At 51.2% G+C, this 26,007-nt stretch overlaps 1 long non-coding RNA gene across 1 annotated transcript in view; it reads right to left on the bottom strand.

Annotated features, from left to right (window-relative positions):
* Positions 1 to 26,007, bottom strand: part of LOC112588287 (uncharacterized) — an 88,875-nt gene that overhangs the window by 44,294 nt on the left and 18,574 nt on the right. The window contains exon 3 of the long non-coding RNA XR_003112740.1: positions 22,287 to 22,419. This is a non-coding gene — a long non-coding RNA (uncharacterized LOC112588287). The remainder of the gene's footprint in view (positions 1 to 22,286; positions 22,420 to 26,007) is intronic.

The raw sequence follows: 26,007 nt of genomic DNA, 5'->3' as shown, positions 1-26,007 counted from the left end.
GCGACCGCACCGATCGTGCGGAAATTTCACGCGTCCGGCCGAATCGCAAGTTCCACTGGCCGACCGTCGATTCGTTAATCACTCTCGGTTACTTCAGGAGGAAAATTTACGCTACCTCGGGATATAAACGACCGTTCGATTCGCACCGCATCGCATCGATCACGGCGCGCCTACCGAAACGCGCCTACCGAAATTTGCGCAACGCGAGCGCGCGGTTTCGAACGCTGGCCGAAATTCGCGCATCGATCACGCGGTCGCGCGAACGCGGTCCCGAAATTTGCGAATTCTCCGACCGCGGCTTCGGGGACGCGCGCTTGACAGGGTGATTTCCTAATACAAACAAAAACCGTGGCCTGCAGCGAGTGCATTACGGGTTACAACGAGGGCGAGGGGGAGAGAGAGAGAGAGAGAGACAGAGAGAGAGAGAGAGAGAGAGAGAGAGAGAGAGATACGTTGCCTGGCAACTGATCCACGTCTGCGTAATTCATTTTAGGGAGCCACGCGAGAGCATTCGTATTGGTACGACCGGACCCTCTGTTGCTGCAGTGTCCCTCGGAGGGTGCACTTTCGCTCTCCTGTCCCTTGCCTACCCGCTCCCCTTCGCTCGCCTGTCTTTCTCCTCGGCGATGCACGCGCGGACGATGGATGCAGCCGAGTGACCGACCAACGGAGTCGCGATGATCTGATTTTAAACCAATCGCCGGCGGTTTCGCGCTCAATTTACAATCAGCCCTGATTCGAATCCGCTCGTCATCGTGCCGACTGACCGCGGGCTCTTCAATGAAAATATTTTAATCGATCATGATGAAAAAGAGAGCGAGAGAGAGAGAGAGAGAGAGAGAGAGAGAGAGAGAGAGAGAGACGAGACGAGACGAGACGAAACGAGATCGTAGAGTCAGCCGATTTGCCGGAAAATTTCGCTAAAGCGCTCCGCGTTCGTCGAAATTAGATTGCCGACCTACGTGCGGACTTGATTGCGTATTCCCCATCGTTGCACTCTGCGTGCACTTCTCTGCGCGGTCATCCCGAAATCGCAACGATACAATTGCAACCTGAAATCTTCGATAAAATATCAAAGTATTCAAAGATAAGGGAGACTCCGGAGCAAACAATCCGGTAATAATTCGTTATCATCGATAAAATGCGACTTTCCGTCGCAAAGCTTCGTCTCTCTATGGGTAATTTCGCCGTTCTATAAATGCATCTTGTACCGAAGTACAGGCTGCATAATCGATTAGCCGACATTTTACAAGACGTGACGTTTCGTATAGCTTGACTCAAGAGAACGTTAATATTATATATTATACACGCGACATGCGACATTCAGACGACAGATATATAACAGATAAAGGCCATTGCACGTTGTGTCGCATGACGCGATAACGTATTAGGCGGAAAGATTTTATTCGAGGGTGAGAGAGAGAGAGAGGATGCGCATCCGCATCCGCATATCCTCGACGAGTGCTCGAGGAAGCGAATTATGATAATGAGCCACTGTACGGTGCGTATACCTACACTTCGGAAATACGCGCCGCCGATTATTTATTCTCATCGGCGCGACCCGCGCCACGATCATATTAATTCACAACAGTAGCTCGTGAATTACGTCACCTGCGCGCAATAAAGTAAATCTCGCGTTTCACGGCTTTGTCCCGCGCGGCGCCCTCCCTGCGCGAGCGCGCGCGCGGGGCTTCTCAATTACACATCGCATTAGCCGACAATAAAAGCGACGATCGATGATACAACGAAGATACGTAGGCCGTATATATGAATTTCTAATGAGCGGGCCGCGCTTTGTTATCGACAAATTGCTCTATAGTAGTTGCCTCGTGCTATATATACACAAATATAAACGAACGGTGCATTAGCACCGTCGAATGCAGCGCGAGCGTCCCGCGACCGTGTGTTGGTTGACCCTCGCATGGCGAAATTTGCATAAATCGATCGCTCAGCAGTCAAATAGTGCGGAGCGCCCGCGCGCACGCCAATCGAGAGCCTGATAGAATATGACTTATGCGACGCGCGAAATATGCTTTATAGCGACGTATTTGCACGTACTTCGCCTATCATTTTCGACTAAAGTCCTCGATTGAAAGAACCGCTCGACGAATGGTCCAACCGTTTTCCTCCCTTCTCTCGCGAGAGCTTCATGAAATTAATCTCCATTTAATTTCCACGGAAGAAGATTGCTTTTCGCAGGGACGCTTCGCGTCTTTCACTTTTCCCCGGCGGAGTCGCGCTTAAACGGTGCCAACAGCGTGCGCTGCTTACTTAGTGATCGCACGTACGCGCGCGAACCCGGCGACGAGCCTCCGATTAGGAGATAAAGAATGTCCGCGTTAATTCGGCGTGACGAGCGGGGTAGATAGCCGCAGCGAATCTCTCGGCGGGCGAGCCGACGGCCACGCATGCACGCGCGCCTTATATCGCGCCTGCTGTCGCGCGCGCACACGCGCGCGTATACGCCGCGCGGTGCATCGCGACGAGAAGCCGCGAATCGCGTGCTGTTCGCGCTTTAATTCAGCAAAGTACCTCGTTCGTTCCGCCGCGCGAAGACGCCGCGAAGGGCCCCGCGACCAGGAACGGACGTTGCTTCCTTCAGGCGCGACTCGCGCGAGTCTCTCGGAGTGTCGCGAGCTCACGCTTTCATCGGATGAAACGGATGAGTCTTAGAAGCGGCGAAATTTCATGAAAAACCAAACGCGGATGGAAGGCCGAATGATAGATCGACAGGTGGAAGTATAAAATCGATTAATCGAAGGGAATATCCATAATTACCGAATAATTATTCTCAATTTTCTTTCAGCTAAGAACAAAGTGACGCGTTTGTTCTCGTGCTTATCAAGTGCCAAGTACTAACTACAAGACAATCAGCTGCAGCCTCGGCAGCAAGATCTACATTCGCCCTTGTCCGTCCCTGAACGCGATGCACCCTGCACCGTGCATCGTCCGCACAACCGTAGCGTAACGCGCGCGGCTACCAGCTGAAGAGGATCGGCACGTGGACGAGATCGCGCGCGGGGCTAATGAGCGACCACACGCCGTATGCGCGGCGTCTCGGCGGTTCGTCCTGAGGGGAATATAACAAGAAGTCGGCATCGTTCTGTCGGCCGAGCGACATTATCGCGGCATGATAATTGCGCGTTTCACGCAGCCGTGACCTCCTCAGCCGCCGTCGTCGCCGTCGCCGTGGGTCTCCGCAACGCCGGGGTGAGTCTTTGAATTGCGAGCCGGCGCGCAATCGCGTTAGATCGTAACTCGCGTAACAACGATACGACCACGACCGTGAATACGTAGCGCACATTACTCGAGCGATCGCGGCGCTTTCTGCGCGCGCCAGATGCATCATTAGGATTTCAAATCGATCGCTACCTGCGACAACGCGCGATAGCACAATGTAAGGTCTTCGTAAATTGCAATCACGCCCGGCCGCGCTACGTGTGTGCCTAACGAAGACGCATAGGGTGTAACGCGCGTCTATAATGCAAGCCCTATTGCCGAGCGTGTCGCTTGAATACGAATCGACGCGTCGAATAACATCCCGTTTGAGAATTCCGCGCGAATTTCCGGGGTTCGATCTGGTGTGCAAAATCTGCGTTTACAAAACGCTGTCGTGCAGCAGGAGAAGAGAGACGTGTGTCTCTCTCTCTCTCTCTCTCTCTCACTCTCTATTCATGTATCAATCTATCCTATCCCTGTCTCTCCGGCGTTTTCGTCGATTATTCGAGCGCCAGAGTAGCGTAACAGTCGGCGGCATGTAACCGGAGCCGCTTCTGCAATGTCGGATTCATCTCCTGGGAACTTGAATTGCTTCCCGAACAATACATCGGCGGCGACGCGACGGCGCGATTCCCAAAGCGGCGGTCGAGTCTCGCGATGCGACTGTGATGCGATGCGATGCGAGACGAAGCGAGGCGAGACGAGCAGCCTTACGTGGATCGATACCTCATCAACTATGAATCCACGGCTCAATCGGCTGTCGCCGGATGCATTTCGGCAGTAATAGTTTCTCGCAGTCGCAGCTTTTGCGGCCGCTAACGCAATTTCGCGTCCTATCTGATATCGATCGAAGATTAGCATCTGGCTGTCCGCAAAGGGAGATTAGCCAGATCGATCACACGTGCTGAACCAATTCCTCTGGCCGGTTGCTCATCAATACCAGTAATGGCGCCCGTCCCCCAACAATCTTGTCCCTCTTCCTTCCTCCGTCTATATTGTATATATGTATACGCTCCTGTACTCCTCTAATAGGCATATAATCGTTATGCATATACAGTGACGGACACGTACGCCGGCTCCGTACGTGCGACCCTTGCGTACACGTATGACCGCGTGTGTACGCGTATATACGTGGAAATACATATGTATGCTTTAAATATATATATATATATACACACACACATATATATATATATATATATCTGTACTCGCATGTCTCTAAGTATATATAGCGCGTGTATAGTTATATAGTATATGCGCAACGTGTACATTGTGCCGCCTCTATAATACCAGGAATACTATATACAACGTGTGTACATGTGTGTGTGTACACGTATACGCGTCTCTCCTCTCCTCTCTTTGCTCTCTCTCTCTCTCTCTCTCTCTCTCTCTCTCTCTCTCTCTCTCTCTCTCTCTCTCTCTCTCTCTCTCTCTCTCTCTCTCTCTCACGGTGTGTGTATCTAGGTGCACAGCGCGACATACGGTACGATTGCAAATGCAAACATGTTTGCGCCAGCCGATGCACGTCATCTCGTGAACCAATGCAAATATCCGTGAAGCTCACTTTAAGCTTTGAAGCGGACTCTACTATGAGGTAATGCGGTCTATCGATTTCTCCTCTCGGCTCCTAAACTGGCTTACTTTGCCGGACCCGAGAGCGTAGGATTCCCGAGTGCGGGTATCGCGCGCGTTTCATCGGGACCTGAGCTTAATTAAGCTTCGCGAAATACACGGATCCCGCGTGTGCGTGTTCACGTTAGTGGGTGAATCCCGGAGAATTCTCGACCTCTGCTCTCGTATATTAATTACAACACACTCGAATATGTACATACGTATACGTCGGATGCAACGTTAATCCTAATACCGCGAGGTGCAAACCCCCACTTTTTCCGAAACTGTCACGTTCCGAGACGGCAATTTTACGCGACAACGGTTATGTTCGGCAGAGAAAGCTGCTTTGCAACTGTTGCAGAACTCACGAATCTGATTGATGCCATGCTCTTGGATTTAGCCAAATTTAAGAGCGTACGCCAATTAGATTCACGAATTTTACAACAGTTGTAAAGCAGCTTTTTCTGCTGAACGTAAGGAAAGATTCTCTCCTGTTGAACTCGCGATTAGACTCGGGTGTTACGGAAGACCGAAAGAAACTCCAAAGGGACACGACTTCGCCGAGCAAAGGTATCCAAGAGACCAGCAGCAGTAGCAGCAGCGATCCCGCTAAAAACGCAAGTCTCGGGCTGCGCGCGGCAAGCAACAGACCGCTACATCTGTCGCTCGCATAATGCGCGCTATCGTGACTGTTACATCTGTCGCGGGCGCGCGCGCATAATACATGAGAGAGGCGCGTGTGCACGCGCGCTCGCGATATTGCGGCGGCGGCGGCGGCGGCGGCGGAAATGGCGCCGCGGGAAAATGGAAAAGCCGCGGGTGTTGCGTAAGTCCGCCGGGGTTGTTCCCGCCGCGCGACTCGCCGAGCCTCATGGGGTCGCACTACCTACCTACCTACCTACCTACCTACCTACCTACCCACCTAGAACCCGCAACTGTTGCACTCGCGCCGTTATCTCGCCCGTCTGTCCGTCTGCCGCCGCGCGGCACGCTGCTTTATTACATCGGTTATTACATCGGTCATGTGCAAAGAGACGAGGTAACCCTTTGTACGCGGTAAGCGCGCCGTTGCGAAATCGACGCGCCAGACTGTCTAGCGGAAATGCCGGCCCGATAAGACGCCCCGGCGGCGTCAGAGGCGTCAGGATTCACGAAATAAATCTGGACGCTGGTATCGTTGCCGTTTCCCCGCGAAACGCCGCTCGAATAGTCTAGCCGGCTATCTACGCTGTTTACGAAAATACGCTCCGCGAGATATGTCGCGCTCGTGCCCCCGCGCGACTGAAATATCCGCGTCCGCCCCGATAACAAAGCGCTTGTCAAGTGTCGTTGAATTAGAGAGCGCGTCAGAGGAGGCGAATCATTCTGTGAGATTAATCAGCACTTTGGCTTTCCATTGTCTGCGCGCGAATTTGTTTTACACCCCGTGTGCTTGTGCCTCTTCGAATTATTTGATTATCCCCCGCGCGAAGGTAGGACGATTGAATTAGCATTATCGAGCGCGGAATTCAACATGCAAACTATCCGTCATCGAGTGCCGGAAACGAAGCGGACGGCCAGAGTGGAACGAAAGCTTTCGCGATCGCGCCGATAGAAGCGCAGATGCTTCCGTGGCTCTCTCTTTCTCTCTCTCTCTCTCTCTTTCTCTCTATCTTTTTCTCTCTCTTCTTTTCTTTCTTCGAACGACACGAATACGGTCTCGTAGTACAATCGTGCGTTTCCACTTTCGTGAATTTCTCGAGAGGGGTGATATAGCCGCGCGTAGAGTAGCGAAAGGATATACCGGATCTGATTGGCTTCCACTTTGCATTCGGGAGCAGAAAGAAGCAAAATCGTCGCGGATGACGGTGGCGGGGGAGTGGTCGAGGGTCTCGATGCCGCCATGCAAATCATTCCCGGTGGACGGTCGCGTATAAATATTCGACAATTTGCATTTCCCCGCCGTGGCGGCAACGGAGTGCCGTACGGGCCATTTCCAAGATGGATGCCGCCACTTTGCGAGATATACGCCGAAAGTTTTACTGCCCACTAAATTTCAACTAGCCTCTGTGTGTAGCCGGCTGTGCGTGCGTATTCTTATGCGCGACGCGAAAATAAGAGGAATACGACACTTGTTGCACTCCGGTTGCAAAAAAGTCTCCCCCTCTCTCCTTTTCCCTTTCTTGTGCGCGCGTGTTCTCCTCATCCGTTATGACAGAAAAACTCGAAAGGACCCGCCGGCCTTTCGCGCAAGGTACTCGACATATCGAGCAACTTGGCGGAGGATCAATAGCTCGCAAACTCACATTTTCAGGACCTTTCGTCCCTTTAGGCGCACATATGAGCACAATATGGCGAAGGGCTAACTGAGACGTCAGTTTCGCAATGTGTACGCTCCGACGTGCGTTAGAGAGTAAACGCGGCGGCGCGATATACACAGCTCATGCCGTAAAGCGATTTTAAACGCTCTCCTATCGCTATTAAAAACGCTTTAAAAACGTCTCGCGCAGCTCCGAACGACCCTTCCGCTCTTCTCCGCTCCACTCCGCGGCGGCATCACCGACCACTCTCGCGCGTTCCATTCGGTGAGTAGCGCGAGGAAGCAGGGGGGAGCGTAACAATTAAAAAAAATATTTTTATTCGCCGGCGTGTCTGGCGGTCGTTTTATCGCGCGCTCTTCTCCTCCCGCCCACGTCCCGATATAAATATATCTCCGGGCCGAATGGCCGCGATTTTATTGGCTTTCAGCGTTATATAGGAAGGCATAACGACTCGATTAAGCGGGACAGTCAGTGATTGCCGGTATAATTTGCCGAACAAATCGCGTCTCCCTATAATCCTATCCGCGCCCGATCGCTCGCGTATCGATCATTCTGATTTACCGATCTCGCCCCGTTTCCGTCACATTATGGCGACGCGACCGGCTACACCTGCGCGCCCGCGTCTCTTTGTGCCGGTTGAGACGAAATTGATGGCCGGTCGAAATTATAGTTATATGCTGGACTTCATTAAAATAGAGAGGCGGACGCGCGCGGGGCGGCGCGGCGGACGGTCGACCGGTAAATGCTGTTTTTCCGTTCGTTAGGAATCCCGACGCGATTATCAGGCAGCCGCGCGCCGCGGTGCTCGCACAATCAACGACGGGTATCGTTTATTTCCGCTTTTCACCCGAAAGAGCGGAGCGATGTGCTCTCACGTTAATTCTCTCTTTAATTAAATGAGTCCAAGCGCGGACCTCCGCGAAATAACGGGGGCCGATAGTCCACAACTCCGCTCCGCTCGCGTTCGGCCTACGAGCGCGTTCCGATTGTATTTTCGAGGACCATCCTAATTACCGGAAATACAGATAACAATCGCGCCGCTATTTATTTCCTCGTCGGTGGGGGTGCATGATTCGCGAATCGAGCGGTGCTTATCGGGGCTTATCGCGGTGTACAGATCGGCCGAAAGCGAGCCGGGAGCGAGCTAGTGAAGGGAAAACCGGGCAGAGAAAAAACGGATAGAGCTGTGTCCGAGACGTGATGGAGGAGTAGAACAGGGCGAGAGAATGGAAACGTCGCATCTCCGTCGCGTCGATTACTTGGTGCAATCAACGCCGAGTGATCTTTATTTTCGGTAGAGCGGCGCGCGCGCACGGAGCGGCCCGATAAATTCGACCGGTCAGGTACTACAATTTCCTCGCAAACGAGACAATGCCGGGGCGGCGCGCGCGATGCTTCGTTACAACAGGGTGTGATTGTCGTGCCATCAAAGTGGACAGTTTACAGATGGATTGGAAGGCCGGCCGGCGAGGCACCCTCGCGCTCGCCGTGAACGGTATGCGCGTATGCAGGGACGCATACGCGCCGCCCGTTCCGCTCGCCCTTTCGCGATTCACCGCATAGCGCGAGCGATGGGCCCTTAAGTGACGATGTACGCGCGAATCGCGAATGAGCAAGCGAGCGAGCGAAGAGCGAAGGATCTTCTTTGCAAGCATCACGAGCCAAATTCGTATTTTCGATGCCAATACTTACGGAAGATAAGAGACACGAGATCCCAACGCGAATTCACCAACGAAACGTCTCTCTCTCTCTCTCTCTCTCTCCCTCTCTCTCTCTCTCTCTCTCTCTCTCTCTCTCCCCCTCTCTCTCTCTCTTCGTCTCGACAGTGGAGTTTTTCTCTTTTTCCAACACGGTTGCCGTGCGCGTTCATACACGGACCATGAGCGATGCTCTCGAGGCAATCTGCCCCGTTTAATATCTCGTAACGTTTTAACAACCCGTCCCGGCTAAATCCGCCGCCGCGTGTCCGCTGCGACCCTGCACGCGCGGCGCGAGTTTCGCGCGCGAATCGGGAGCGCGCGACCGGCCGTTGTAACCGCGAGCTCTCCTCGCACTGTCTCCCTATCTCCCTCGCTCGTACGCGCTATTACTCAGGTGTAATTGCGTTCCCCGGCACCCGTGTGCGCGCGTTTGCACACACGCGTCAACAGCAAAAAAAGAGAGAGAGAGAGAGAGAGAGAGAGAGAGAGAGAGAGAGAGAGGACGGAAAGGAAAAGGGCGCACGCTAGAGTGAGTGACGCGCGCGATTCGGTGGCGCGCAGCGCGATGCAATACTGCAACCGGCAGGCATTTGCCAGCCTCTCTCTCTCTCTCTCTCTCTCTCGCTTCTCGTCCCCGTCCCTTCCGCGTAACGTCCACCCTCGATTCAATTCAATGCCACTCAATCAGTCAATGTAACGCGCATGCTGCCGCATACCGGCGCGTTTCGCAGCTGAAACGCCCGCTATTCCCGTCCGATGCTTCCCCGTTAAGTGTCTCGCGTGTAACCAGAGCGGTCGCGACGCGACGCGACGCGCCGCAACGCGCCGCGCCGCACCGTGCCGCACCGTCCGTCCATCAAGGCAAGCAAGCGTGCGCGAATATGGCACGTCGGTGAGCCGCTTTTATACACAGATTTCATTTTTCAGTTACACTTTGTCGCGCTTATTCATGCGGACGAGATGCGGCCCGGGTAGGCGTGCAAGTGCCGCGTCGACTGCTACCGTTGACAGCGACGATGACTCGTCGATCGCGATTTTTCAATTCCGCCGTTTCCGGCACGAATTACGGAGCCGTTCGGACGGCGAACGCCGGACCGATGTGAACCTGGCAAACAACTTAATAAAAAAAAAATTCTAAATACGGCTTGATTGTACTTCGTTTGTACATGTTTGTACTTTTTGTTTCGTTTGTACCTTAAAGAATAAAAATATCGGGGGAGGGGGAAAAATAGCCAGCAAGCAAATATCACAAGATATCCGAAAACGGTCAACGCCATTCGAAAGAGAATCGTTTGCACTTGTTTGTACCTCTCTTTAAATCGTTTGTACCACAAAGGGACCGGAAGTACGAAAATAACCTTCCGACATATTTTGAAGATCCTGTACTTCCGGTTCCTCTGTGAGATACAAACGATTTGAAGAGAGAAACAAACGGGTATATACAAACGATTCTCTCTCGAATGGCGTTGGTCGTTTTGCGATATCTAAAAAAATTGGCGAAAGTATCTTCTGGATGTTTTTTGGACGCGATATCTTATACGTGCTTGCTGGCTTCCCTCCCCCTGCCCCCTTATCTCTTTATCCTTCGAGATACAAACGAAACAAAAAGTGGCACAAGCAGGTACAAACGAAGTACAATCGAACCGTATTGCGAATTTAATTTTTTTTTTATCAAGTTTGCTTGCCAGGTTCACGTCAGGGTGAACGTCAGGGAATTGGATTCGGCTCGGTCGCTAAAAAATCACGCAGAGGGACGTGGAGGATGATCGGCCCGTGTGAAGGCCGTTTCTCCGGAAACGCGTTTTTCTGCGTCCTCATAGGAGCGCGGTTTTACGTCAGACGATGAAAAGTCGCTCACAATTTATGTGCAACGGTGAGCTGTTAAATATTACGCGTGCGCGCGCGCGCGTATGTACGTAAAGTGCATATTTTTCAGCTCTCTTTTCGAACCGGGAAACCGAGAAGCCGCGTGTTTATATCCGGCGTACTTCACGATGTAATTCTCGCCGGTAATATTCTCCGGCAACACTTCATGTAATATTTCCGTTTCCCCTTAATTCCCCGTGACGTGTAACCAACACCGGGGCGGGTGTGTTGCGAAAAAAAGAAAAGGAAGAAACAGCGTGGCGCGTGAGTGCCTTTTGCAGTTCTCTTGTATATATACAAACGATGAAATTTTAATTTTTAATTTTGCAGGGTGTCAGAGCGCGAGATGTATTCCACGGCGGAGCGTCCGCGCGCCGGTTTAAAATTACGCGACGAGCGGCGGCGTTGAAAAAGTCGGAAACACATTCGCGAAAATAATACGCGGTCATAAAAGCAAATATCGCCGGGCCGTAGGTTTATCGTCTGCAACGCGCGGCGCGACGTTAATTGCGCGCCGCGTTTCTTGCGCGCCTGATGAAATACATAAATTAAACATGACGCGCGGAATAATCGTCGTCGCACGACGGCGCCCTGCGGATCTAATCAGCGGATTTGTCATCTCTAATAGCTGGCTACTCGCGAATTCTATTTACCTACAATCTCTATGGTTTAATGACAGCGTGATCGTTTATATTCATATTCGAGATGAGGATGACAAATAGCGCACACGCTATTATCTTCGCCCGTTACGTTTGAGCTGAGATCGCGCGCGGACGGAAGAGGAATCGACGCGTCGGTTAATCACGTCGCAGCGCGATTGCAACCGGATGAATTTTCAACGCGTTGCGTCGCCGTCGCCGGCGCTCGGACAAGTCCCCGTCGTTAGATCGCTTCGGGACTTTTAATTATTCGCAGTCTCGTCGCCGCGGTAGATGAGCCGAAGAGTTCTTCTCTCGTAATGAGATGCCATCTAAATCGCTCATCAACCGCAGCGATTATCTTCCGAGCTGATGCGCCTCTCACGAGAACGACGACGACGACGACGACGACGACGACGACGACTGTTCACGATATAACAACGACGACCACGAGACGGCGACCAGGAGACCCTTTGTTTTCGTCGTAGCAAAAAGACGTTCCGTCGTTACGTCGGCAGGACGAACGGCATGTCGGGATCACGACCCGTGGCGGATTCATAATCCCCGCGAATGACTTAACTAAACGCACCCGCAGACCAGAAACGGGCCGTGTCGAATCACAGTCCCCTCCTCTTCTCGCGACCGACCATCCTCTTCTCTCTCTCGCCGCTTTTCCCGGAGAGAGGAGTTATTCTCCCATCTATATTCCGCGGTGCAATCTATGTTGGCCCCGTAGTGCGGACCGCGCGCATCTATATACCCCATAAACCACTCGAAACGTCCCTCGACGGTCGCCATCGGGGACTCTGCGATCTACCGCACCAGTGGTGTGCAACTTTTCCTCCGGAAAAGCACGAGAAGCGAAGAGCGCGATGCGAGGAGATTTTAATTTAGAGATTCTCTCAGCGCGGATCACGAGGAGAAATCACACCGGAGTCGTTCGGGGATTCGTTGGCGAATCGAGCGGAGCGATCAGAAGCGGGACAGTCGCTTGGCGTATTTTCGACAACTCAAAATCTAAATTCTTCCAAAATTCAACCGTCGTCATCCTCGATATTGATTTCCATCGTGCGTAAATCCTCATCCAACCGTATCTTTAAGGAGCATTATTTTGCTCCCTTAATTCTTGCGAAGCGCAAGTGGCAAGGTCCTCAAAACTTGGCGAACGGCGAAGGAAATAAAAGTTACACGCTATCTCCATTAGCTAATCACTATTGCGAGTCCGAGTCATCCCGGCGCGGTCCGCGGGTTGGTCAACACTGGCGAGAACGCACGCGGAACCATCGACGGAATAGAAAGAGCTCGAGAGGGGCACGGCGCGCGGCGGAACGCCGAAAGTTTACATACGAATGCCTGATTTTCTGAGGCGTACGCCCCCCGCGACAAGTAGAGACGGAGGCGCCGACGAACGCGCGCGCGACTGAATGTGACGTGCTATCGCGCCACTTGCCATGCTAATTATTCCTGCCAATTACGCGAACGGACGGAGGTGAGGGAGCCGCCTAATGGCGCCGACCCCAAATCCTCTTGACGAGCGTCGATCTTGTTTCTGATTGCAGGCGGGCACAAAGACATCGCGCCCCGAAGAGAGATAGCAATTTATTCCGAACGTCAGCAATCTGCCGTGAAATACGTCTTCGCGCGCGACGACGGCACAATCGCCGCCGATCGCGATTGCGCGCTTTCCGCGACTAAGACAATGGACTGCGCTTAAGTGTCGCAAAAAGTATTACATTACAGCCGAAAACACACGTGGTGCGTACGAAAACTATCCAACGCGACCAGAGGATGAAGCGCGAGTCGCGGTGTTCCTGACCCGTGGCCTGACCCAAGGTTTCTCCCAACATAATAACGGCGGCACGATCAATCCCTCGCTCTCTTCTCTTTTTATCCCGATCTTTTCTTTCTCACCACGATCGACCCTCTTCTCTACGTCGCCGTACAGTTCATAACCGAGTTCTCAGACAAGATGATAATTTGACGCAGTGTGCGACGCAGCAGCGATCGAGAGATCGCTCTCTTTTTGTCTCTCTTCCTCTCTTCGCATCTTTCCACTCTACACCAGGTGTCGGATCGTTTTTGCGGCTCGTACATTACCGGCGGCACTCGACGTTACATCGCGAAAGATATGTGGCTTACGCGGCGTTATCGTTTTTCTTTTCCTCTTTCCTCTCCTTCTCTTTTTCGCGGTTGCTCGCCGTTACTCACCAGGCGACAATGAGAAAGAGATAATGGTTAGAAAGAGAGAAAGAGAGGAATGAGCGAGAGAAGAGAAAGAGGGGCCTTTTCGCCGCAGGACCTAATTGCGGTCGATGTCACGACAAATATCGCTTCTCTCACCCCTGCCGTAGTGCGTCACCGCGCGCGTCGCGTCGCGCTAGTTTACCGATACTTCCTATGCTAATTGCGCCCAATTAGCATAGCGATGACATAACGTCGCCGGAACGCCGTGACTCTCGGGGACGTTTCGCGTCCGTTTCCTCGTAAATTCGTCGATAGAGTTCTCCCCCCGCCCTCGGCAGAAGCCGCGCGTCACGCACGACCCGACGCACACGCGTTCGCACGACATTGTTACGTTTTCTCCCTCTCCCTCTCTCTCTCTCTTTCTCTCTCTCTCCCTCTCTCTCTCCCTCTCTCTCTCTCTCTCTCTCTCTCTCTCTCTCTCTCTCTCTCTCTCTCTCTCCTCCATATTCGGCGGCGTGTGCGCGTCCGAATGCAAAATGCGCACACTCGTCGCACCGCGTCGACCAGAACCATTCGGACACGGGATTAACATAAAAGGAAGAGTCAATATCGTAAACAATCTTCGTTACAATGGACCGAGCGGTGTCGACGATAAATTCGTCGATATGAGACCGGTGGATGAGGGGTAGTCGAGGGGAGAATGAGAGATGGAGAGAAAGAGAGGTCGCAGAGGAACAACCGCAACGAGGGCGCCGATTGGCCATGCTCCGAAGAGAAAGATTGCCCGGAGAGACTGAGAGGATAAGCAGAGGAATGAAGAGACGAAATGAGCGAGAGAGAGAGAGAAAGACGTGACTTTTCGTCGATATCATAAACCACCGTTCGGGGGTTGAAACTTCCCTCCGGGCGACAGTGACACGACGGGTTCGGCCGGCTCGTAAATTCGTCGATATGCAAAGCAGCTTCTCTCTCTTCCGTCGTTTTTTCTCCTCCGCCTCTTCCTCAACGCCGCAACCGAGCTGTTTGGCTCCTCTTTTTTTTCTCTCTCACTCTCTCTCTCTCTCTCTCTCTCTCTCTCTCTCTCTCTCTCTCTCTCTCTCTCTCTCTCTCTCTCTCTCTCTCTCTCTCTCTCTCTCTCTCTCTTTCTCTGTCTCCTTCTTATTCTCTGCGCCTTGGGTTCGACGGGAAATAAATTCGCGAGAGCGAACGGCGACGACGCTACCCCAATTTTCGGGACTAGTCGTGCGGGCCGAGTTAATTCTTTTCCGGAGGTCGGAGGTCACGCGACCGCGGCCATGGATCGTCCGCGTGGTTTCTCCAACGTTCGCGCTCTGACATAGCGTCTCTCTTTCTCAGGTAGAAACATACCGCTGGATATCGCACGATCTCGCTCATTTGCATGGGAATGGTGAGAATGGCACACAAAGGTAGCTGCTAGAGAGAAATCTCGTTCGAGAAATATGAAGCATCTCTTGTGATTTTTTGTAGGAACGCGTCGCGTTCTTAGACTTATTCTACGACGCGTTAGCTCCCTCAACGTAGCTTTTAATTCATTTGAAACATGCGAATCAATGTCCTCACGCTCGCGTTAATGACTCCTTTCTCTTGTGTACCAGGTGTCGGAATCTCTATTCGCTCGTTCTTCGCGGACACTTTCCGTGTTTACATTCGGTGTCTCACTACGAGCTGTTAACTAAACTCCAAACTCGCCGCGCTGATGTTTAAAGTGAAACAGCGAAACTCTTTGAAACTACTCTGTGCAGAGAATTATTACAAGTTAGCGTGCGATAGGCATTGCGCACGTCGGTCGGTACCGTGGGAGGAGGAGGAGAAAGAGAGAGAGAGAGAGGGGGGTAGGGAGAGGGAGAGAGAGAGAGAGAGCGAAAAAGAAAGAGAGAATGGAGTGAGTTAAATTATGCGTTTCACTCACCGCACCATTATACCATCAATAACGCGCCAAGTGTATGCGCTGCATTGATAACAAGCTAAGGTAATGGTGGAGATAGTTGTATCCTTAAATAAACTCAACTACCTGGAGGTGAGATCCTGAAACACGCACACACCACGCCGCCGCCGCCGCGGCCGCGGCCGCGCGTCGACGATCGCGGTCGTCCATTTTATCGTGCGGTTTTGCAACGCCCATATTTATCATGCACTCCAATATTGTTGTAACAGCGTAACACGAGATCGCGCGTGCATTAACGTGAGAGGATAAATAAATAACGCGGAAGCAAATGGAACGTTCGCGCGCGCATAGACCGCCTGTCTCGTCGGGGCCGAGACGGAAAAAACTGACTCTTTTTCTCCCTCTCTTTTTCTCTCTCTCTCTCTCTCTCTCTCTCTCTCTCTCTCTCTCTCTCTCTCTCTTTATATATATATATATATCCGGTGCGTCGCCGGATAATAAAACCGCCTTATTACGGTCGTCGTTAGCATTATCTCCGCGTCACGGCGACCGTTGTTACGCGCGATCGGCGCGCGTTCGCCAATTCAGCCGCGGAAATCGCGAGCAGAATTTCCTTGCGCGGCCGGTTTTAAGGGATCTCTCGCGAGCTCTACGCACGGTCTAAAAGTGTAGAGAAACGTGGGTAGAGGAAAGAGAGATGTAGAGACAAGAGGAGGTATGAACACTGCAAAAGGTTTGCGAAATATTCACAAGTATCAGGTTGTTCCTCTCGCTGATAAAGCGAATGTTGTGAATGTTCACGAAACAGACTCATGATACACGCGAGTTGTTGATACAAGCGAATATTCCAAAATTGTAAAAACCAAGAAAGTGTACAATTTATGAGAAATACATGTAGCCACCATTACGCAGTACACACAAGCAAACGTAAGTCGAGCATGATTACACCTATTTCCGGGCAACTGGAAGTTTCGTCGCGGATGTGTTTGCGATAGTCTTAAGCATTATCGCCTTTACTTAGCGCCACATTTAACGCTAAGTACGGCCGCCTAATTCCGGGTATTATTTGTCCAGAGTAAAGATCGCGAACGGCTTTAAACGTCAGCGCGCAGGATGGGGATCGGACGAGCGCGTTTAGCGGCGATTGTGCGTCAAGAATACAGAACGAAGCCCCCGCGGCCCTATTTAGTGCGCGCGCGAAGGTTGACTTTAAGTGTCCCTCTCGTTAACGATTCGCGAGAAGCGCGTCGTATAAAGCACTCTCTCCTCTCCTCTCCACCCTTCTCAGCCCTGCCTCTGCCCCCTCGCCCTGTCCTTCTCGCCGAAGGCGGCGTATCGGTTTTCCGGCGCGGCGAACAACCGCCCAGAGGAGCGCATTTGTATTTCGCCTTTACGCCGTGATTATGGCCGAGTTAAAGTTTAAACTGGCGTATCGTTCAGGATAATGCGGGATAAAATCGCGCCGAACGATCACCCGGTAGCCGCGTAGAGGTTGAGCGGAAAACGAGCGGCGGGTGGCCAGGGAGAGGGGCAGCAGCAGAGGCGGGGATCGCAGAAAGACCCCGCGATATTACGCGAACTTTACGATCCAGAACTTAGTTTGCATACCAATAGGACATATACATTCGCCTAGCGGAGTCCCGTGTCCGGGAAGCATTTTTCGAAAAAGCTAGAGCACGGCGGCGGTGGCGACGGCGGCAGCGGCGACGACCGGCGTCGTCGCCGCCGCCGCCTCCGTTCGCGGAAATTGGGACGCGCTCGCTCGCGAGAGTCCGACTTTCGCGTATGTATACTTTATTGATAACGCTTATCGCAATCCCCCTGGCCCGCTACCCTCACCCCGCTACCCTCACCCCGGCGGAATAAAGTCCCCCGTACGAGTGTGCCCGGAGAAAAGGTGGCTGCCGTTTTCTTCGTTCCGGCAGATTTTATCGCGCATAGTGCTCCGGGATGGCATACTTGAAATTTCCGTCGGGGAAAGGAATCGATATCTCGTGCGCGAGGACGAGAAACGCGTATAACGGGATACGAGATTAACTTATTTAGATACGCGGTATAACGTTGAATGTAATCTCGGAGAAGTGAATTTTCGTTTTAAACGACGCTGTGTGCGGTTAGACGACGATCCGTATCAGTGCTTGAATACTCTCGCGAACAGCACGTCTCAATATTTTACATTATAATTCCAACATGTTTGTTTTTCATCGCTTCTAATGTATCGTCACGATCGTTTCATTCATCGCTACGAGGTGGTGCAATTTTTTTGCGGATATATAAGGGGGCTCATAAAATATTCTTCGAGGTGGAGGCATGTCGCGGGAAACCGCGGGAAAAACACGACATAAATCTAAGTTTAGGAAAATGTGGCAGCTTCGATAATGGAGAATTTTCCTTCCTCCTTTACCTTCCTCCTCCTCCTCCTCCTCCTCCTCCTTCAGCCGTTTTCCGCCCGACGATAAACTTTGCCGAGAGAGAAGAGGAGACATCGAGAGTGGCACTCTCGATCCCCTTCGCGTCGATAGAATATTTTATTTAATGAAGACCTAATATAAATATCGAAGATTAATCGAGGCGTAATGCGCTCGTTCCCGGATGATAAACTACCCGGTCGGACCGATAACAGCAGAGTCACTGTCCATCAATATTACGCGCTTGCTTGCCCCAACCCACCGTCGACCCCCTCGGAGAGTCGAACTCACTTTATTCCGACGAGAAAAGTGAGTTACCCACTTTTCCTCGTCTTCGGGCATCTCGTCCCACCCGAGAGGTGGAAAATCCCTTTCAAATATAATTATGTCGAGTGACCTTGTTACGGCTCCGCCTACCATCCTTCAAAGTCGTTATAAACCCTCATAAATTATAACTAAGTTCCACGCCACCGGAGATCTCTGTCAGTTCGTGCCGCCATCGTACGTTTACCGATCGCTGTGGCTCCAGATTTCGTATTCGGAATTATGATAACGAGATCCGAGGAGTCAGCCGTATTACGTTTTGAGCATTTACATAGGGCGATGCGCAGAAACGTCTGCCGAGCGGCGAAATATCGCGCGCTGCATTTCCATCACGATTTAATTCTCCATCGCGAGCATCCTGAAGTCTAAGAACGCTAAGTTGAAGATTTAAGTTTTCATTTTTCGAAAAATCCCTAAGAAAGAATAATCTCGTAAAATATATGAATCAGGAGAAATTACGAAGTATCAATCCCTAAAAATAATTGCTACTGCTTGGGGAGAGAACTCAAGAACTAAAGTTGGATTTATTGGACGGTTGTATAGTGTAAATACCGAAGGTTGATCCAACTCTATCGTTTTGGTCTGTCGCTATCGAGAATAGATTTAGCGACGATAAAACGAATCACGACGCCCCATACGACGCCACGTAATACTAACTAAACAAGCGAGGAACGCTTATCGCGAGAGAGAGAGAGAGAGAGAGAGAGAGAGAGAGAGAGAGCGTACGTTGCTGTGCTCACGCTATTGGAAAATTCTCCATCTAACGTGAAAGTGCCTCTCCTGCGAGTCGAGCCGTGCGTCACGCATCAACGGAATTCCGGAAAAGCGACGAAGACAGAAGCGACCGAAAGCATCGCGAGTCGACGAGGGGGCGAGGGAGAAAGGAAAAGGAGAATAAAGCTGCATGGTTCATAAACAATTCCATATGGTCCCGAGCGTTCGCCGAGCGGCACTTACGACCGCGATCGCGCGCTTCTTCCTAGCTTCCTCGATATCGTCTCTACTTTACTTTCACCATTTCCGGGCCTCGCCTCGTAGCGTTTATGCCTCCACCGTACCTACCACCGGGTTATACTTTCGAGATTGTTATATACGCCCGCCGACGATTACGCCACCCTCCGCCGCTCGGACTCGAACGAGGGATCGGCGGTGTAGTACAGAGCTATGTGCGGCGAGAAGAAAGCAGAATGAGAGAGAGAGAGAGAGAGAGAGAGAGAGAGAGAGAGAGAGAACTCCATAACCGTAACGGAGCCCAGAAGGTCGAGCTTCAGTTCGGACGAACACAAATCTTCCGTAATGACAGATAGACGCCGGAGCGACCCCTCGTCGCTCGTCCAACCGCGCTCGTCCATGCCAGCCACCGCGAGAAAATGTCAAGGGGTTGGAGAAGCGTTACGAAAGAATTCCTCCCTCCTGTCCCTCAGTCTTGTGTACCGAGGTTTTTGTATGTCTTCCGTCGCTGACAAAAACCGGATTTTATCATAATCGTTGTAATAATCAAATCAACGGCGCTTAAACGACGGTATATCATATTTCGTAAATGATAACAACATGTACTCTTTCTTTCTATCTCTCTCATCATATACCTTCCTCTCGGAGCAAAAACGATCCTATAAGTAAAAAATTAAATACCAAGCACATTCACTGCGTCAAAAAAATTTCATCGAATTTAGCCAAGGTATCCGCTGCCGAATTTTTGCGTTTCACATTGTGTTACAATATCGTAATAAATGTAATGAATTGTCTTGTTCACGATACGCGATGGGAAATCATATCATTTCGAGCGATACGAATAACAAATCATTTTATAAATCGTTGCAAAAAACGAAGGGCTTGAAAATGAGAGGAAAAACAGCATGGCACGAAATATCGCGAGAGGCTCGCACGTCCCCCTTCTAAACGCGAAATCGAGTCAGAAAGCAGCAATGACGGCGACGACGACGGCGATTTTACAGCTGAGTTTTTTTCCCTCCGGCCAGATTGACCATTTGACCATTAATTCCAATCACACAGGCCGGTGACTTTTAATTACCAATGAAATTCCCAGAGCATTGCCTGATGAGGAAAAAATTACCCGCTCCACGCTGGCGCGGACCCTCCCTTCGGGGATCGATGTCTTTTCTCTCTCGTTCTCCTCTCGTCCTTCTCTCTTTCTGCTTTGCTCTTTTCGAACGTTTTCGTTCCCGGTGGGTGATCGAGAACTAAATAGCCCGTTGTCGTCGTCGTGTAGACGAGGCACCGTGCTACTGCCGGTCCGGAACCGCGCGGGCTGCCGGGCATTCGGCCCGGAAATGAGCAAAGCGAAAAAACATGTTTGAACGCCGGGCCAAAGTGTCGTCGGGACCTTGTGTCGGATGAGCAATTGAATAAAGTGCAGGCGTCAATATGTGACGACACTCGGATACGGCGAGGGCGAGAAGGACGAGTAGTCGACGACCCCTCCGCGCCACCCTACAGATAATCGCGCGTCGATCGGATCGATCGCCGGCATTTCGTTTCTACTGTGTTTGTGAGACCTTCCTCGCTCTCCCGGCAAATGCGAATAGAGAAAGAGAGAGAAAGAGAGAGAGAGCCGCGCTTTTGTACTTTTGACACTGCGCGTCGATAGAACATTCGCGACGCAAACGTGTATTCGGCCGTTAGAATTTTTGCAAAATCACGTCACGCAAGCACGCCGCCGCATGTCGCTTTGCCGTTCGGCCAAGAATTGTTCGTCGCGTAAACCTTTACGGCTGCATATCGAACACATCCTTATTAGGACGAAACGAGTTCTGACTGCAATCGCGCTATGATTTCTCCGGGAGGATGAAACTCTCCGGTTTCCGGCATCATCGCTTCTGAAAATACGATGACGTCGCGTACGAGCAGCGGCCGGCCGGCTCTGTATCTTTCACAATATGGGAGCTGCACGACAACCGTTAGACCTCAAGGTTCATTATAATTATGTCGGGCTTAATCGGGATGCGGCGGAACCCGTTCTCGTTGCCGCAAGATCGCTGAGCGAATATATATAAGGAGAAGATAACGTATGAAAATGGCCGCGCACGCTATTCCGCAGTCAGCGCGGCTCTCATCTGATAACCGTGTGTCACTTTACTTTCTTTTTGCTCTTGCAAATCTGCAATACCATCCTTGATTTCGCGAATGCGAATCCCGAGCGCGAGCGATATGCGCGAGATACTCTGCATGACGACGGACACGCATATACGCGAAATTACGCGAGACACACGTCACACGTCATGCGAGCAAAATTCACGTTCCGCAGGAGAATCTCCCCGACAGACTTGAACGATCGCATCAAAGGTAAATCTTCGAAAATCGTCGCGATAAAATCCGGTCCCTCGCGCCCCGTCTCTCCGTCGCTGTCGCCGCGATGGGACAGAAGCGGTCGGGCCCTCGACGTTATTTCAATAAACCAAATGGAATAGGCTGCACGGAGGTGGTATATTTTCCCATAGAATGGAAAGCAGACCAGAGCGAAACGCAGAGAGAGAGAGAGAGAGAGAGAGGGGGAGAGCGAGAGAGAGAGAGAGAGAGAGAGAGAGAGAGAGACCAACGGCGGCGGGCTATGATGGAGCCGTCAGTACATCGTGATCCACGCATCATCAACATTGACGACCTCCGTCCGCTTTTTGGCCCCGACGGAGCCCCTCTTCTCAGGGCCATTGCGCCAGTTTACGAGCCTGCAGGGAGACCCGTCGCCTTCTTCTCTCCCTTTCTCGGTCTATCTCTCTTTGTTTTGTCTTCCCTGCCCGTGCATCGCCCGGCGCGATAGCTGCTGCTGCCGATCGGCGAGCGCGTTTCCCGTGACGTCACCGTCTAATTCACCCTTCACGCCTTGTTAGACCGCGGTAACGTACCGTTTTACGATTCCGTCGTGAACGCCCGCCGTTCACGCCGCGCCGCCCGCGAATTGGCAATTGTTAATTAGCATTCTCGCGGAAGAGGGGGATAAAAGGGCGTCCACCTCGACCTCGGCGGGGTGGGCGACGCTTCCCCCGAAAATTTACAACCGGTATAACCACGACTTACGCACGAGACTTATGTTAGATTCTACATTTTGACTCGAGTATCTCTTTATTTTCACTGATGTTCCGTAAGCGTCTTGTATAACAAATGATTTGACATACCTAAAAATATATGACATAGCGTTGTAGGGTCGACACGGACAAAAAGTGGCAAATCTGCAAACACCGGTCGCAAAACCATGTCGCCGCCATGCGTGAAGTAACATCTTATCGTAGCTCGCGAGTTGAGTGACATCTGCAATTAGAAATAAAACTACTCGTTAGATACCTATAAGTCCCATCTTGTCGCCAACGCTTTCTCTTCGCTTTTGTTTAAAAAATTATTGTTATTGCACTGAATCTAAACTTAATTTGCTATTGATACGTAATGTTACTGGACGGACACGCAATTGTTGCTTTTGTCCTTATAATTCCTTCGTCTTGAATTTTCTTGAATCTTCAAATGCTATCAAAGTTTCCGACGTTAATAAAAATAATTAACTAAACAGGTTTTCGAAAAAAAAAAGAAAGTTTATCAGTGTTTCATTCACTCGCTGATTTGATTAATTATTCTCATGAAATATTTAATATTTGCTTATTAAACCAATCAATTGTAACCGACGGAAACCTATACGAATGTAACAATGCCAATCAAGGCAAAAAATAATATTTATGACCGGATATAGTTTCATAATAAATTCCTCACGTTGCACGCGTAAAGTCACGTGAAACGTTAACCGTGGCGAGCCAGCAATGTGCAGCAATGTGCAGCAATGTGCAACGAGGTGCTCGGTTCCGCGCGACGTTAATCGTCGGGTGAAAGTACGTCACCTGGTAATGCGCAAGGTGATGCGAACATTATATGAAAATGAAGGTGTGTTCCCGCGCGTTTGCAAGACGAGGCGTCCCGACGCGTTCATTAAAGCGTAGCTACACCATGCGAGCGCGATATGCGGGTCGTTCTTGGATTAATAATTCATCGACAATTAGCCCTTCGCAGGTGGTCAGAATAAAATGCAAGGCGGCATATGTTTGTCCTGATGAATCATAGTAGGAATTAGCATAACTAACCCGCCACGAGATCATTAGCATATTCGTGTCGATAGGCGTGCACCGGGATCTCGCATGTTTGCCGCTCGTCGTGTACTCCCGACAGCGCTCCGAAGTTATCACACGAGGAAGCGTCTTTTTCTCGCATCGTCGCGCCGCGCATTGCCTTCCGGCTTGCATGCAATTTTCAGAGATATACGTACGCGCTGCGCTGCACATCGCGTCGAAACTCATCTCGCGTCTGCTCAATCCGAGACGTGTCTCTACATCCAACAACAACATATGGTATGTCAGGAGAAAATGCGACTCGACTAAGTCAATTCGTTATTTCATCAGACGTGAAAAAAGAAAGACGAGAAAAAAGCAGACGGCAGAAGGTCGTTTAAATATATGAATGAGCATTAAATTTAGCCAATAAACAATTTGAGAAAACGTGTGTACATGTGACGCCTACAAGTTGACATTTTCAGTTTCAAATTCAGCAAAAAAATGTCACACGCTCACACGAATGAAGAAGTAGACCAGCTTCATGTTATTTTAAATGCGTCCTAGTGCCGCGCTCTTTATTCCCCTTTCATTTCGCTTCATGACGGATTATTCTTTTTTTCGATCTCGTGAGCCTTTTAAAATAAAAATCTCCGGGTCGTCGTGATTGCAAATCAAACGCTTCCCGGTCGATGACGAGCGAGCGCGCCGCGTTGAAATACCGTCAAAGTAGTAAATCGACGATACCCGCCGAATCGAGCCGGAAAATATTTAATTACTAAATCCGGAATAGCGGCACGTTGGCACGTCTCTCCACCCGCTCTCTCGCGCGGATCCCGCGGGGCATATTCACCGCATCGAGCTCCAATCGCCCTCCGCGGATAGTACCCCTATTTCGGTAATATTTATAGAGCGTATGCAGATATCGTAATAAGGTAAATCGGTCGCGATTGTGCGTGACGATGCGTGCGCGTGTATGAATTACCTCATTGAGATACAATACCGCGAACGAGAGAAACGCGTCAACCAACACAAATGGGAATAGGCTCCCTTTTCATGATGGGAGCTTTTCATGTTGTTTGTAGAACGTTTGTACTTAATATTTCTAGTAATTTGAGCGGGGAGGAAGAGGGAGGGAGAGAGGGAGGAAGGGAGGGAGGGAGGGAGGGAGGAAGGGGGAGAGAGAGAGAGAGAGAGAGAAAGGAGAGATAAATTCCCGCAATTCACAATAGAGAAGCGCCAATCAATGCAGCACTGGGCGGATTACTGCACATTCGCGAACTTGATGTCGTTCATAATTGGCGAAAACGACGCGGAACCGCCGAGCGTGATGGGAATGACAGTTGCGACTACAGTCTGTAGAAACTGAATACGCTTGCAGACCGAACGTGCCTGCATTTCGGAGAAGCCGCGCCGTAGAGAGTGCATGCGTAATTAATGAAACCAATAAAGCCGTTCGCGCCCGTGGAAATTCGTTAAATTTAATTGGACGCGAGTAATCCCACGATCGAGCGAGGAGGCCGCGCGCGTGGGCGCGGGCGACGAGGGAGAGACCAGGTGGGTTCTGAAACGCGACAGGGGAGAAACGTCCGAATCCGCGATACCGGCTCGATTGTGAACGAGCATCGTGCGTGGAATCCGAGGATCGTTAAAAGCGGCGGGGAACCCTCGACGCGTTGTCAGCATCCTCGGCAGAAATTAAAACGACGCTTTTGTAGAAACTTTCGCGTTGCTCCATGAATCTCAATAACGCGGCTATAATTTCGCGAATGAGAGAGTGTCTCTTCGTTTCGTATAATTCGCGTCTTCCCTCGCGCGCTTATAGAATCTCTCGAGCAAAACACCGACCAAAATATCTCGGACATTTCACCTCACAGCTACTTTATCCGAAGAAATTCGTCAAATTACACTCGAAGTAAACTCGACTGCAAACAGGATATGTGGCCTTCTACGGCCATCTGTTAGAGAGCGCAGGAACTCGCAGTGCCATCGCGCTCGTGCGAGTCTCGGAAATTCGCCGGCGATATCGCCGCGGTGCTGGAGCAATCGCGTATTTCGGAGTCGCGCGATAATAACCGCTAACGCGGCACATGAATATTAATGAGCGTTAATGCGACACGGTCATTGGCGGCGCAAAGACCACGTGCGCCACGCGTATGTGCTGTGCACGCACGCGTATGACTGACCGCTTGAATTTTTTATTCGGCCGCCCTCTAAGTGCAACACCACACGCCGCCAATCGAGGATGCAATATATCGCTATTAATCCGGCTGACGAGTAACAACGTTTCGCGCGCCGGTCGCATTTACAGGAGCGCCGCCGCCGCGGCTCTACGTTCTACCGGCAGTCGTTGTTGGGAATTCGGTCGACACTGAAATATCGCATTTCCAACTAAATCTGGCCGAATCTAATTTTACGGGACCCATGTGCATTAGCGGATTAATGCACCTCCATTCCTGGCGGACCAAGTGATGAGCTGTATTTGCATGGCATTATACTTGCGTTCCCTATCCGTCGTCCCCGGCACCCGGCCCCCGGCCCCCGGCCCCGCCGCCGCTCCTCTCTCTATCCGTCCTACCACCCTCTCGTTCCGCCCCTTCAATCCTGTCTCTAATTATACGTGTAGCACCACTATCGGTCCTCTTGCACAGGTGATAATCATATTACTATCCTATCAACGTTATTGCCATTCCTGAACGCATACCACGATCGCACTATTTGAAGTGCTTGGACTAGCGCGGATCGATCGGTCGCTAAGAGGACTCCCTCCCCCTCCTCTGAGTGTGTGTCCTCTCGCAGTTCATTCGAG

Source organism: Harpegnathos saltator, unplaced genomic scaffold (genome assembly GCF_003227715.2).
Source record: "Harpegnathos saltator strain DR-91 unplaced genomic scaffold, Hsal_v8.6 scaffold184, whole genome shotgun sequence".
Taxonomy (NCBI): Eukaryota; Metazoa; Arthropoda; class Insecta; order Hymenoptera; family Formicidae; genus Harpegnathos; species Harpegnathos saltator.
This window is presented reverse-complemented; position numbering and strand designations above follow the sequence as displayed.